Source organism: Bemisia tabaci, chromosome 6 (genome assembly GCF_918797505.1).
Source record: "Bemisia tabaci chromosome 6, PGI_BMITA_v3".
In the NCBI taxonomy this organism is placed as follows: Eukaryota; Metazoa; Arthropoda; class Insecta; order Hemiptera; family Aleyrodidae; genus Bemisia; species Bemisia tabaci.
This window is the reverse complement of record NC_092798.1, coordinates 28,422,229-28,435,492: the sequence shown is the minus strand read 5'-3', so window position 1 is coordinate 28,435,492 and position 13,264 is coordinate 28,422,229. Positions and strand designations below refer to the sequence as shown.

The 13,264-nt window shown below is 42.9% G+C and overlaps 1 long non-coding RNA gene across 1 annotated transcript in view; it reads left to right on the top strand.

The window, feature by feature from the left end:
* Positions 1-974: 974 nt before the first annotated feature.
* LOC140224732 (uncharacterized) overlaps positions 975-13,264 on the top strand; it is a 38,923-nt gene continuing 26,633 nt past the window's right edge. The window contains exon 1 of the long non-coding RNA XR_011899986.1: positions 975-2,190. This is a non-coding gene — a long non-coding RNA (uncharacterized lncRNA). The remainder of the gene's footprint in view (positions 2,191-13,264) is intronic.

Sequence of the window (13,264 nt, the reverse complement as noted above, 5' to 3'; positions counted from 1 at the left end):
TCATTGTTTTTCTTCTGAATTTTGAGGACAGTCGTAGTCCAAAACTCATGATAAATTGGTAAGTGTTGGGAATATTTATCCCTGAATTCATCCATGGCTTCGAAAATACGGCAATCTCAAGATGAAAGGGGATTTCAGGGGGCCTTGGGTCTCTCGGGGTATACAACTTAGTTTTTCCTTATTCATTTCTATCATCCCTTTTTAACGAATCCAGTCCTAAAAGACATTGGGGCGGGGTAGGTTTTATATACATATACAAGTTTTGGTTTATATTTGTCGTCAGAACCAAAAACAAACTGCAATTTTCATAAAAAGTTGGGGAAGCCACAGCTACGATTAGAAATACTCATGGAAGAAAACTTAATGGAAGAGAGAATAGTCATATTTTAACCCACAGGAGAGATTCCTGAAGTAGAGTGGTTTACACTTGGGGCACTCCAGTGGCGATTTAGCAAGTTGGCAATCATGTTGTCCCTCCATTTAAATCCATTAAAAATACCGATTTTTAGGTGAGGCAAGAACCGCCAATGGGACACTGGACAGTCCTTATGCCTGGTTTCAGTATGTCAAACTCTCATCCGACACTATTTCGCGAATTATGCTCAACAAGTTGCTCATCAATTATCATTCCCGCAGGGATGAGGAAGGGGCTGTTGTGAAAAAAACCAGTAAGACCACCGTATTTCTCGCAAAATTTCACATTTACATCTCCATCGTTAAATCGGAAATCTCAACTCGCCGCACAGTGGATCGAGTCAACAGGAGAGGCCGGACAAAATTTGAAAACTTTAAACGCTTATAACTACGTTATAAAAAACTTTGAGGTTCCAATATGGTTTCATCGGTTTCCTCGTAAAATTGTCTTTTAAAAGCACCTCTTGAAAAATGTGACGAAGTAAACATCAAAATTTGCAGTTTTAGTAAAAAATTCCATGTCAGACCTCTCTAATGGAGATGTTGCACGTGTGAGGAATTTGCGATTTGACTATTGATTCTTACGTAAAAGTTTGCGAGAAACACGATGGTGCCACTGGTTTTCTCTGAAATCAACTCCCAAGCTCAAAAATAGCTCTCAAGTTGAGGCCAAAATGGAGGGGATATCCCACGCTATCCTGAGTGTCCACCTCTACATCAAGACGAACTTTCCATGCAAAGATAGGGAGCAAATACACTAGCAGTGATGCCGTGTTTTCAGTTTTAGAGTCCCCAAATAAAGTGGCAGCCCTGTCAATGTATTTGCTCCCTATCTTTGCATGGAGAGTTTGTCTTGATGTAGAGGTGGACTCTCAGGACAGCGTGGGATATCCCCTCCATTTTGGCCTCAACTTGAGAGCTTTTTTTGAGCTTGGGAGTTGATTTCAGAGCAAACCAGTGGCACCATCGTGTTTCTCGCGAACTTTTACGTAAGAATCAACATTCAAATCGCAAATTTCTCACACATGCAACATCTCCATTGTCTTCCAAAAGCACCCCTTGAAAAATGTGACGAAGTAAACATCAAAATTTGCAGTCTCAGTAAAAAATTCCATGTCAGACCTCTCTAATTGACTTGCTCCACTGTGCGCCGGTCGGAATTCCGTCCTCATGCCACTATTGCACGCTTCGGTGCATGAGCAATGACTAAAAAAAAGGGAGCTTTCCAGCCGGAAGCTCGGTAAAATTGCGAGGTTTTCGCCGCGGACGCCACGGCGAGCGAGTGAATAATTAAGGGGAGCATCGGCCCCCGAAATTGGGCCCGGCAGACAGAGCCTAGCTCAACTGGAGCGCGACGGGGGAAGCCGGAAGCGGGCTGTCTGCACTCTGCGCCGCGGAGTCGGGCGTGAGTCGCAGCGCGGTCGGTCGCGTCTCAATCCTGCGTACTTGAGCTGAAATTTCAGTCTGCCACTATCGATTGGCGCCGGCAAATCGCCCGAGCCCAGCCCGCCGAGCTTCAGTCACTGGTCAGACCGGCCTGGGCGCCCCGGTACCCACTCCTCTCCCGGGTCTTACGAGTTGATAGACGTCCCGTCATCAGTTACCGTCCCGAAAATCAAATTCTTGAGACCGGAAGAATTTCACGGAATTCAATATTTTGAATTTGTGTTTCGATCATTCGTTCATGAATGACATGATTCAAATATGTCGCATTGAATCAGTGCCCCGCCTTCAGTTACAACTCTGAGTCGTCTCCAAAATGGAGTTCTTAACACCGTAAGAGTTTCATGGAATTCGATGTTTTGACTTTATGTTTCATTCATGCGTTCATGCCTGCATTCATCCATTCATCCACTCATTCAATCATGAATGACGCGATTAAAATATGTCATAATCCTGTCATAATCTGTGTCATAATATGTTGCAATTCTGAGTCGTCTCCAAAATGGAGTTCTTAACACCGTAAGAATTTCACAGAATTCGATATTTTGAATATATGTTTCATTCATGCATTCATGCTTGCATTCATCTATTCATTCATTCATTCACTCATTCACTCATTCGATCATTAATGACACGATTAAAATATGTCATCATCCTGACACAATCTGTGTCATAATCAGTTGTGTTCCTGAGACGTCCGGAAAATAGAACTCTCATTTCCGTCAGAATTCAATGAACTTCAGTATTTTGAATTATTATCAATCATCAAAGAGTGTCAACATTTTTAAAGTTTCCTCTTTATGTTGAAGGAGAGAATTGAAATTGAAATATGTAAAAGCAATGCGCATTGATCAGTATCCCGTCATTAGTTACGATTTTAACGGATTTCAAAATTATGAATTTGTTTCAATGGCTCAAAATTGTCTAGTAGGAAGGGATGTTACTTTGTTCACCACGAATCTGACATTTTAAATGTTTCCCTATTTGTTGAATGGCAAGGTGAAAACTTGTCATAACGCTTCTCATTAAATCAGTGCGATGCCAACACTCAAAAAAGATCAGGAAAGAATCGGTTTACTTATGCGTGAGGAGCGATATGGCTCGAAACTAAGACAATCTTCTGTTTCGATCACCCTCGTATAGCTTTCTTCACGTAGAGTTACGTTAATCCTTTTTATACACGAAGGAGTATTTACGGAATTGCGGATTATTTTTTCGTCTTCTCTGGGCCTCTCGGCAAATGAAAATTTACGCAGGTATTTTCGCAAGATTGTTGGATACCATCGCAAAGAAAACTCCCAAGAATGAGACAGAGGACAGCGATGCGCCTTCATTTGGTTGGATAGGCCATATAACTCACTCAAGAGTTAAAATAGTTGCATGCTCACAAAGTTCACTTTATCTGGAAAGGACCAACTCTCTTCTACTCTCTTTGCATAATCTCTCGCAAATTTCCGCGACTCTGAGGATGTTACTTACTGGACTTTCCTGCTGTAAGAACAGAACTGGGGTCGTGAGCGCAGAGTACTGTCCTTATAACGGAGACTTACTTAGCTGTATACTCTCTGCGTATGAAAAGAAGATATTATAGGATGAATGGAGATGTTGCATGCGTGAGGAATTTGCGATTTGACTGTTGATTCCCATGCAAAAGTTCGCGAGAAACACGATGGTGCCTCTGGTTTTTCTGAAATCAACTCCCAAGCTCAAAAAAAGCTCTCAAGTTGAGGCCAAAATGGAGGGGATATCCCACGCTATCCTGAGAGTCCACCTCTACATCAAGACAAACTCTCCATGCAAAGATAGGGAGCAAATACATTGACAGGGCTGCCACTTCATTTGGGGACTCAAAAACTGAAAACACGACATCACTGCTAATGTATTTGCTCCCTATCTTTGCATGGAGAGTTCGTCTTGATGTAGAGGTGGATAGCGTGAGATATCCCCTCCATTTTGGCCTCAACTTGAGAGCTTCTTTTGAGCTTGGGAGTTGATTTCAGAGAAAGCCAGTTGCACCATCGTGTTTCTCGCGAACTTTTACAGATGAATCGATAGTCAAATCGCAAATTCCTCACACATGCAACATCTCCATTTCGTGGTATGTTTCCCGCAAACTCTGACCTCTTATTCCCTGCGTCGCGTTACAACGGCCACCAATCACCCACAAAATGTAGGTATTCCCCGATGTATTCGTGCATGTTCATGTCAAGGAGTGCCGAATCCCATACTCGAGAAAGCGGAGCTCCGCGAATCACCCTGTGAACGCTCCAACGCGATGGAAGAGCGGGGAGCGGGGGTCGCGGGATGGAGGGCGGGGGACGGGGGGCGCGAGGTGCGAGCTGGGCACCGGGGAAACTGCATCGCGAATTGCAACAATCGCGGGATGCGATGTTGCATCTACGCGGCGAGACGGTATGAACTGGTGTGAATGCCCTCAGGTGAACACAAGCGTTGTCATGGCGACCCGCAACGCAGCCGACGCGCCGAGCCGCGCCGACCGCCGCCGCCGCCGCAGACTTTCTTCAGACGAAAAGTGCATGTTGTTCCGAGAGTTGACTATTGAGTGTCAATTATTCCACACCCGCGCACTCCTCCCTCCACTCCTGTCCCTGACCAGGTTCCAGCCCTCGTCCCTGGGCATGGGACCTTAAAACGCGGGGTCACTCCCTGCTTTCACCCTTTCGGAACGCTCATATCTGAGATACTTTCAAAATCCACCCGTACATACACTCGTATACATACCTGGTATGCTGATCCGATCAAATAAGGAAAGTAACGAAACCTAACCTCACCTAACCTCACCTAACCTAACCTAACCTCACCTAACCTAACCTAACCTAACCTAACCTAACCTAACCTAACCTAACCTCACCTAACCTAACCTAACCTAAACTATCCTAACCAAACCTGACCTAAAAATTGATATTTCAACCCTTTCTGGCGACTTTCATTGCGTATGTAAACCTGGTTCAAGTTGATCCTCTTTGCTGATCCCCTTAAGACTAATGGTGATCACAATCAACGCACCAGGTATTAACGTTCATGGATCTATTCAGGGACTTCAAGTTCAGGTCAAATGGATCTCTGACAAATTTTTCCAATCGTGTATCCTAAAATTTGAGGTCCAGCTTCCAAAGTTTAGGTCACACATCTAAAGTATCTCGGTACCTCCGTTGACTCCATAAGTTTCAACCGATGACGAAAGTCCTTCAGATGTGTGACCCAAACTTCGGAAGCTGGACCTCAAACTTTCGGATGCACGATCTGAAAACTGCAGGTATCCCAATGACCTGAATTTTGGGTCTTATGCACGAAGTTTTTTTCTCCGTGGGGTGGAAACGTAATCTTTGTGATGACTTGTGGCAGAATCGTGCGCGGAAGTCTCGAAATTTCAAATGTTTAAATGTGCAATTTTTTTTTTTCAATGTTTTCCCATCGCAATTTATATTTTTACTGTACTGTTTCTCTGCAAATTTGAGTAACCTTACCGAATTGATGCCCCACAATATTATCATCAAGTCTAATGGCAAATGACTTGCTCAATCTTTACAGGTTCCCCTGGCTCCTTCCACTTTTCAAAGGGCGTTGTCTAATTTGACGTACCCAATCATGGACTCTGCTTGACTATTTTCAGTTGCTCAAGCGGTGTCTATGATAAATGAAACATGTCGGCTCTCTCTATTGGTTGTACTTTCTGTCATTAAATAAAAAATACATTTGTAACATCATTGTATACTATGTCTCCCCCCAGGATTTCCACGATAGAGCCACGTTAAAATTGTATCTCTCTTTCTTTCAGATGATATTTTCGTCTAATACCGATTCATTGCAAATTTATGTTATGAAAGGGTCTATCTACCAATACGTAAAAGAGTACAGTATTGTTGCACAGGGTTGTTTTGCCTCGCATGGGTTTGGTTTACTGATCGAACTGCCATTGCGTGCTTCTTGGCATTGTTAATGAAACGTCGAATACCGCTGGATAACCATGTATAGTGCTAGCTATATCAAATTTGCTGGGAAGCGCATACAGTTGAACATCAGGCAAGTAGGCACTACTTAGGTACCTTTTTCAGGCTCTAAGGCTTTTTTTAACGCTAAGTTTTTCAAATGTGGTCAGAGATTTTGCCCCCCGAAAAATATAGCGATTATAGTCATATATCGCCTCAGGTCATCTTGGGATTAATCTCGGTATCATAAAGGCAGATAACTCACTGAACTAATTTTTGACAAATGATGGTGATACCCAAATTAACTTTCAACCCTTTTCCACCGTATAGGGTTTTTTTCATGTATATGTAGGCATTCATTATTTCTTAAATTTTTTTTTAACGGCAGCAACGACCGTGTGTGAAACCCAAATACAAAAAGGGCCCACAAGCATACAGACATGCCTCGAGACCGGTGTGTTCTTCAATCGAGTGGTAAAAATTGCACACAATCTATGGTGAAATTTTTAACAATTACAAGCTTATTCTAAAAGTATGACTATGTACTGTAGAACAATGAAGAGAAGTGCCGAGAGGACACACGCTACATGGTGGTGGGGAGGGGGGGGGGGGTACATGAAGGTTTGATCCAAGTTGCCATAGGTCGTTGACGAGACAACTGTGTGCTCCTGTAAGTGCCTGCACGCATCATGCACAGCGCTGCCTAGCGTGATGTACACGCACTATGGCGCATGTCACAGTGATCTAAAATTGCCCCAAGGCCATCGGTCGTGTAAATCAACACTGATGCCGGTTTCCAGAAAAAATTACCCTGGCATAAAGGCTCGGAGAACGCCCCTTCTTACCACTTTGCAAAAAATCACACTTGCTCCTCTTCAGTAATTCGATCGCATTTGTATTCCGCACAGGGGGTTTTATTAAGCTCAAATTTCCATGGAGGGGCGTCTAACGATGCAATTAATCACCTTTATCAAGGCGATAAATAATTGAAATAAATGATTACAGATTATGGCTGCGGTATAATGTAGCTACACGTCGATGCACTGAAGTGCACGAAATGAAGTGTCAAAGGCGTGAAAATCGTTTCGAAGCTTATATGTTGCATCCTCCATCATATGAGGGTTAGTTATTTGAACAACACTTTGCAACAAGAAACCACTTTCTAACTCATTTTAGAAACAAAACTTGTGCCATAAGTTTGTTCCCTTTATGTATGAATGAGTTTATAGATGAGCGAGAAATAGGGGTTACTCGCGGTTATTTGTTGCATAATGAAGTCCGGTCAAAGTCTCTAAGTCCTCGCATTTGTCGAAACATTTTTAGTTAACAAACAATTTAGAGAACTTCATCGTTAAAGTTGAAATTTTCATGATTTAAATTTGTGATTTTGAATATGGTGACATTTTAACAGAGGAAAGACGCAGGTGATGGGGGGGAGAGGGAGGAGAAATTATATAGTTATGAGGAGTATAAGAATGATCAAATTTTGTTATTCGGTTCGACCTTCCCTCCTCTTTTTCTACCGCAAACGGAGGGAGAAAGTAAAAATGAATATGCAAACATTTTGTATCCAGTTCCTCGTTCCTTAAGAAGTAGAGAAAAAACTAAAAGCGATCTTTTGGCACTTGTACTATTGAACCGATCCCAATTTCGTTGACCAAATGTAAAAATATAACTATTCGAATTTCAGGTAAAGCCCTCAGCATTGATGATGTATCACACACAAAAAAAACTCAAAGGCGGGTGACTAAAGTCGGAAATTCGAAGATCGCTCACCTCAACATTAAAAAGCCTCCTTCTTAGGTTAAAAATGTTTGATGAACGAGGGAGATGGGTGGGGGTCATTGAGGGAAAATTTTCGGAGAAATCGCAAAAACATCTTTTTGGTGGAAAATTTCGAGTTATGGGGTGGGGGGAGGGGGGAACCTGAGCCCATGATGCCCCTCCCCCTCCCCCCGCTCGGCTCCTTAAAAAACCAATACATTTCACCATAGGTACTGCGGTAGTCCTCCACTTTCAAGTACATAAGATTTTAATGTTTCAACGAGAAAAATGGGAAGTAAGTAACTCTGAATAGGCGAAAGAATAACATATCAGAAAATGTCAAATGAAAGCACGTTCATTGAACGAATCAGAGGCGGATCCAGCAATTTGGCAACACCGGATTTCCTCCATTTAAACCTATGCTAAATAATCGATTCTTGTTGGAGTACTTAGCCCTCAAAGAATCGATACATTTCTATAGGTTTAAATGGAGAAAATACAATGTTGCCAAATTTCTGGATCCGCCTCTGGAATGAATGCAACGGTTTGACAGATAGACGAAGCATATGAAAGACGCAAATTGGAAAGTGACAACCAAGGGATCTAACCGTTGAGAGCTTCTGACATGGCTGGCTGAACATTTTACATACATTGTATACAATAGTGGCTGAGTTCACCTTCCCAAACGATTTCGGACGTATGCTTGATTCGCTTCCTGCGAGTGAAAACATATCACACTCAGAGCTATAGAAAGTATTTGGGATGAAGGATCATGGGAGAAAACACATTTGGACAAAACAATTTCATAAAGTAATCATTTCAATCAAGAGGTGGGCTGATGAAACAAAAAAATTTCACAAGAAATTGTAAATATGACATTAAAGGTTTAAAAGTATTGGATGGAACGTGATGGAGTTGAAAGAAGACGAGGAGAAAGTTGCGAGAGAGGCGGATGGAAGGAGCAGATAGATGCTTGGGAGTTTATAGGCTCTTGGAGAATAAAAATTTGTCACTCTGTTGATGATATTTTCTAGAGATATGTGAAACTGCAGATGATTACGATAGTATGATTCAAAAGTAAACAAAATCTATTGTCTCTCAAAGCTGGTGGAGTAATTCGTGGCAGAGACAGACATTTATACCGGGGGGGGGGGGGGGAGTGCAGAAGTAAAGAAGTCCTAAAAATTGTGAAAGTTTTGCTCTAAGGAAAATCGAAAATAGATCCCTTGAAATCCTTCTTTCCGCATTTAGTAGTTAATAGGCTGATTCACGAGAGATATACATAGTGCCTTCGGCATAACGATCATTTCAAACCGCATGAATAAAAGTGAAAATGTTAAGAATATGGTTCTTCATGAGAGAATATAACGCATTCGACTCGAACAGAAGTGTTGAGTTGGAAAAGTTGAGGGAATCATGACGGATGATGATAGCTGATGACTAAGAGGTGGGCTGATGATGTGGGAGTCGGGAGCCGACGCGGAAGGCAGAGGCCGGACGAGGTGAAGCACCCTGTACAAGCAAAAACACAAAGCGGAGTCGACGACCTCTCGAGAGGCGCACAGAGTACCTCGCGTGAGTGACGCCACCGGCCAAAAAAAAAAATCGCAACTTTCCGCACAAAAAATGACACAATTCCACCAAAACGTCAGAATACGTACCTTCCAACAGCTGAAGTCGAGGAGAAAAAAGGTCCCGTTCTACTGCGCAGCCAGATAAAGATCCAAAAAATGCGTCCGGGAACGATGAGATAACCACAACCGACGATGCAATTTTTTTGCATTTTCGAAAAAGCACTGCACTGGGGTTGAAACGTTCACGGACGAGGCGGTGAAAAATAAGCACTTTTTGGAGGACCGAACGAGTGTCTAATTTTATCCCGGGGAGCGAAAGTGGGAAAGAGCAGCCCGGCGGGCAGTGCAACGGGGCGACTTGGGGGCGGATTTTTGGGGGCGCTGAGGGAGGGGCGGCGAGGGTGGATGGTCCCCCGAAACGAGAGGGCCTCCCTGAGCGGTGGATGAGGCTGGATCACTTGAAAATTTTGGGGTAGGACCTGGAGCATGGTCGAAATTGAGCACGTTCTGCTAGCGAAGGATGCCACTGACCTACAATATCCGACTGACAGTTGTGGTAGGTTAGTTACACAGCGGCGCGCATGGCTTGCCGCGCAGAGCCGCGTCGGCCCGAGCCGCCGCTGGGCCCCGGCTCCGCGCACTCCGCTCGCGCATTTTCTTACGCCATCTTGCCAATTTTCCCGAAAAACTCCCTTATCCTCGGGAATAAAATAAGATGAAATCTTGGCAAAAAAATTCACACCTGAAGAGAAAATAAAATCGGCGGTTTACATCATAATTATTTTTGTTTTTAAACAAAAGGAAAAAGAAGAAAAAAATCTGCGTATGCCTTAGAGCAGTGACCCATGTCTAAACGTTAAAACATGCATCTAGCTAAATTAAACGCGGCATTGTTTTCAATTACCGAGGAACGCCTTATTTTCATTGACAGAAATCGAGTTTTTTTGTGTGTGTTTTTTTTTTTTAGTTTAAAATTACTCAGATATGCAGGCATTTAATTTTAAATTCGATACAGTTTTTGCTTGCACATACTAATTTTCTCAGTCACGAGTGCCAGAAATGAGGAATGAAAATCAGTGTTAACTTTTATTACCACATACTTCAGAGTTTGTATATTAACAATGAAAAGCACAAGTCTAGGTACAACTGTTGAATACCAAATCATCGTAAAAATGAATCGGAAGATGAACATCTTTTCAAACGGACTAAAAAAGAGAAAAATACGGTTTGAGGACCAGAAAAGTAGCACAGAGAAAAGATTGCCACTGGTGAGTCCAAAGAAACCAAACCAAATCTTTAATCTTCGAATTAAGCCAGGAAGCTCCTCTGGCCGACAAAATTTCTCGGAATTTCTAAATTTGACAGGATTATACTCCATACATAGGTATATTCCTAATTCCCAGAGGTTATATTTCCCATCCAAATTGTAGATAATATATTCATCAAATAATTTTTTTCTCTTAAACAAGATACATTTCCCGTGAAAATTCCTGCTTCACATCAAGTGGAAACTCTCTCATGAGCCCAAACGAAATCGAAAAGTTCGAAATACGTAATTTTGCATTCACTCTTCCTCTCTCCTATATTGAAAAATGTTTTTCCACATCTAATTATATGAATTTTAGCATGTAAACAGGAGACTCGAAGAACACCATCAAGAAACCTCACTCATTGTAGTTTGGTGGGCATTTTAAAAAGCTGTCCTGTGCTTCCTCCGATTTTTAATTTTCGCCTCGCTTCGAGAGGTAGCATTGTCTAAGATGCGCGGATTTTTTGCAGCTCAAGTTGGCAGCGGAGTCGAAGTGCTCAAGCTCGATAATACGAATTGTAGCTCGGTCTCTCTCGCTCTCTAGGCGTGGGGGAGGGGCCCCGGCTGGCGGAGGGAGAGGGCAGTTGGGGTAGGTCGCTGAACTCGGCGTCCCCCTTTGCCCCCCCTGGCGTCCGCCGCCTGAATGGCCCCCTCCCGGCCACTGTCGCATCCCCCCTCCCCTGCCGACGCGGGGTCTCTGGTATGTAATCGTTTAGCATAGTGTCTTTGTCCGTTATTTTTGGTATTAAGTTTAGATTTTCGAACAAATTCGCCGCCGGAAACCTGGCCTTCGTCGTCTCCCGACTCTCCCGGCGAGATTTTGGCAGTTTGTTCCATTTTTGTCGCCGCAAATTGATGGAGAAACACCGCCCTGGGACTAATTGAATTTTCGGAATTTTCGTTTTAAATTTGCAGTGTTCCCTACAAATTCCCGAAGGGTATCAGAAAAAGCATTCGCGCTTGATGACTGGTGTCCCGAAAATGCAACCGTGAGAGCTGTGTGCGCCGACGAGCTTGCGAAAGTTTTCGTAGGAAGCGCTGTAGTGAGTAGCGACGCTCGTGAAAAAGTTCATTGAACTTTGCGAGCGTGTTCGATTTGAGCGTCGGGCGGTCGGCAGTACCCGTCAACGCGAGCTTTTTAACAGCAGCTTTTTCTCTCTTTTTTTTCACGGCAACTTTCCAATTCGATAAAAAACTACGGAATGGTTTCAAAACTCTGGCGCCTACCGGGGGGCCACGCAAGCCGTGACTTTTCATTCTTGGCGCCATTTTCTGTGATATACGAAAAAAAATTGTTAAAAAGTCTGTAAAGTATAGAAACGCTGAAACTCATGAGGGATATCCGCGAAATATGCATCGTGCACTATTTTCATAAAAAGCTGAGGAGAATTGGGCAGATTTACTTAACAGCTTAGAAATATTATTATTAAAAACCGAAAATACAATGAATTTTTGCGGTTTTTACAGAAACTAATACCTGTGAGAACAAAAATTGCTGAGTGTAGGATGCGCTCTGGAAACTTCTGTGACGCAATAATAATAACAACTAAAAAAGTATGAAAATTTCAGACACAGTTCCGCTGCTCAATACCTTCCACACTTTGAGACTTGGCCTATTGTGGGACGAAAATAATCTAACAATAAAAATACACAGGCCTGACTTACGTTTTGATTTCACTTCTCGGGTAGTAACGGAGTAATAAATGTAATTGAGTCATATGAAGTCCAACGAAAGTTCATTTAAGTCAAATTAAATTTTAAAGAAGAGGGCAGGCGAGATGAGGGCGTTTCAACTGTTTAAAAATATGAAAGAGAGACGAGGACGAAAGGACAGACTGCAAAAAAAGTTTCATTTCCTTACAAATTTCGTATTCTAACTTAACATCTCTGCACTGGAAAAAAAATCGCTTGGATCTAGACTCCAGACTCTTGAAAACATTGACAAGAAAAAGGACTCTTGATTCAATCGGCTTTTTGCTTGAATCAAAAGGAAATCCGTTTAAATTAAGAGACTTGGTTCTCGACTTATGCAAAAGTCCGATAGAATCAAGAGTATTTTTTCTTGTCGATGTTTTTATGAGTCTGGACTCTAGATCCAATGTGTTTTTTTTTCCAGTGTGCTAAGGAGGAAGCTTTTCCTATATCAAAAGGGAAAAATTAAGATGAAACATATTAATGAACCATTGATTTCCTATGAATAAGTCAGCTGTTATGAAGTTCGCAAAATTATTGGGCATGCTCACATGAAAGTTATTCATAATTTATTTTTGCCCCCTCCCCCTCCCCCATCACTGATCTCGCAGGAGAGTCCGCAGATAAAAACTTCAAATTACAAGTTCAGTGCAAAGTAACGCGCATCGGTGTGCGTCTTCGCCGTGACGTGTTTTGAGTTGAAGGCGTCCTCAACGACCGCAACCACATTGGAAAGTTTTTGAAAGTTGCACTTTCCTCGGAAGCACGGCGACTTTGCTCGAAAACAGTTCAACGAACTCCGCCGCCAGCGCATTGTACGTTCGATTCTTATTCCAGACAGAATTGGCAGTGCCGAGGGGAGGAATTAGTGGGTCATGCACCCCTTTGTATCCGTTTTTGCGCACATTTTATGATAACGCGGGGCTGCTCTGAAACCCTCGCTACCCTCCGGCTCAGCGCGGAAAGGTGTGAGCACTGAGCAGCTTCACGCTCTCACCTCCCGATTGCGAAAGTGTACTTTCAGAGCTTCCTCTTCTTCTCCTACCGTTCGGATAGGGACGTGTCGCTCGTACCGTTCGTTTGTCACTGCCAGGACCCTCTGACATAATACTTCGTCA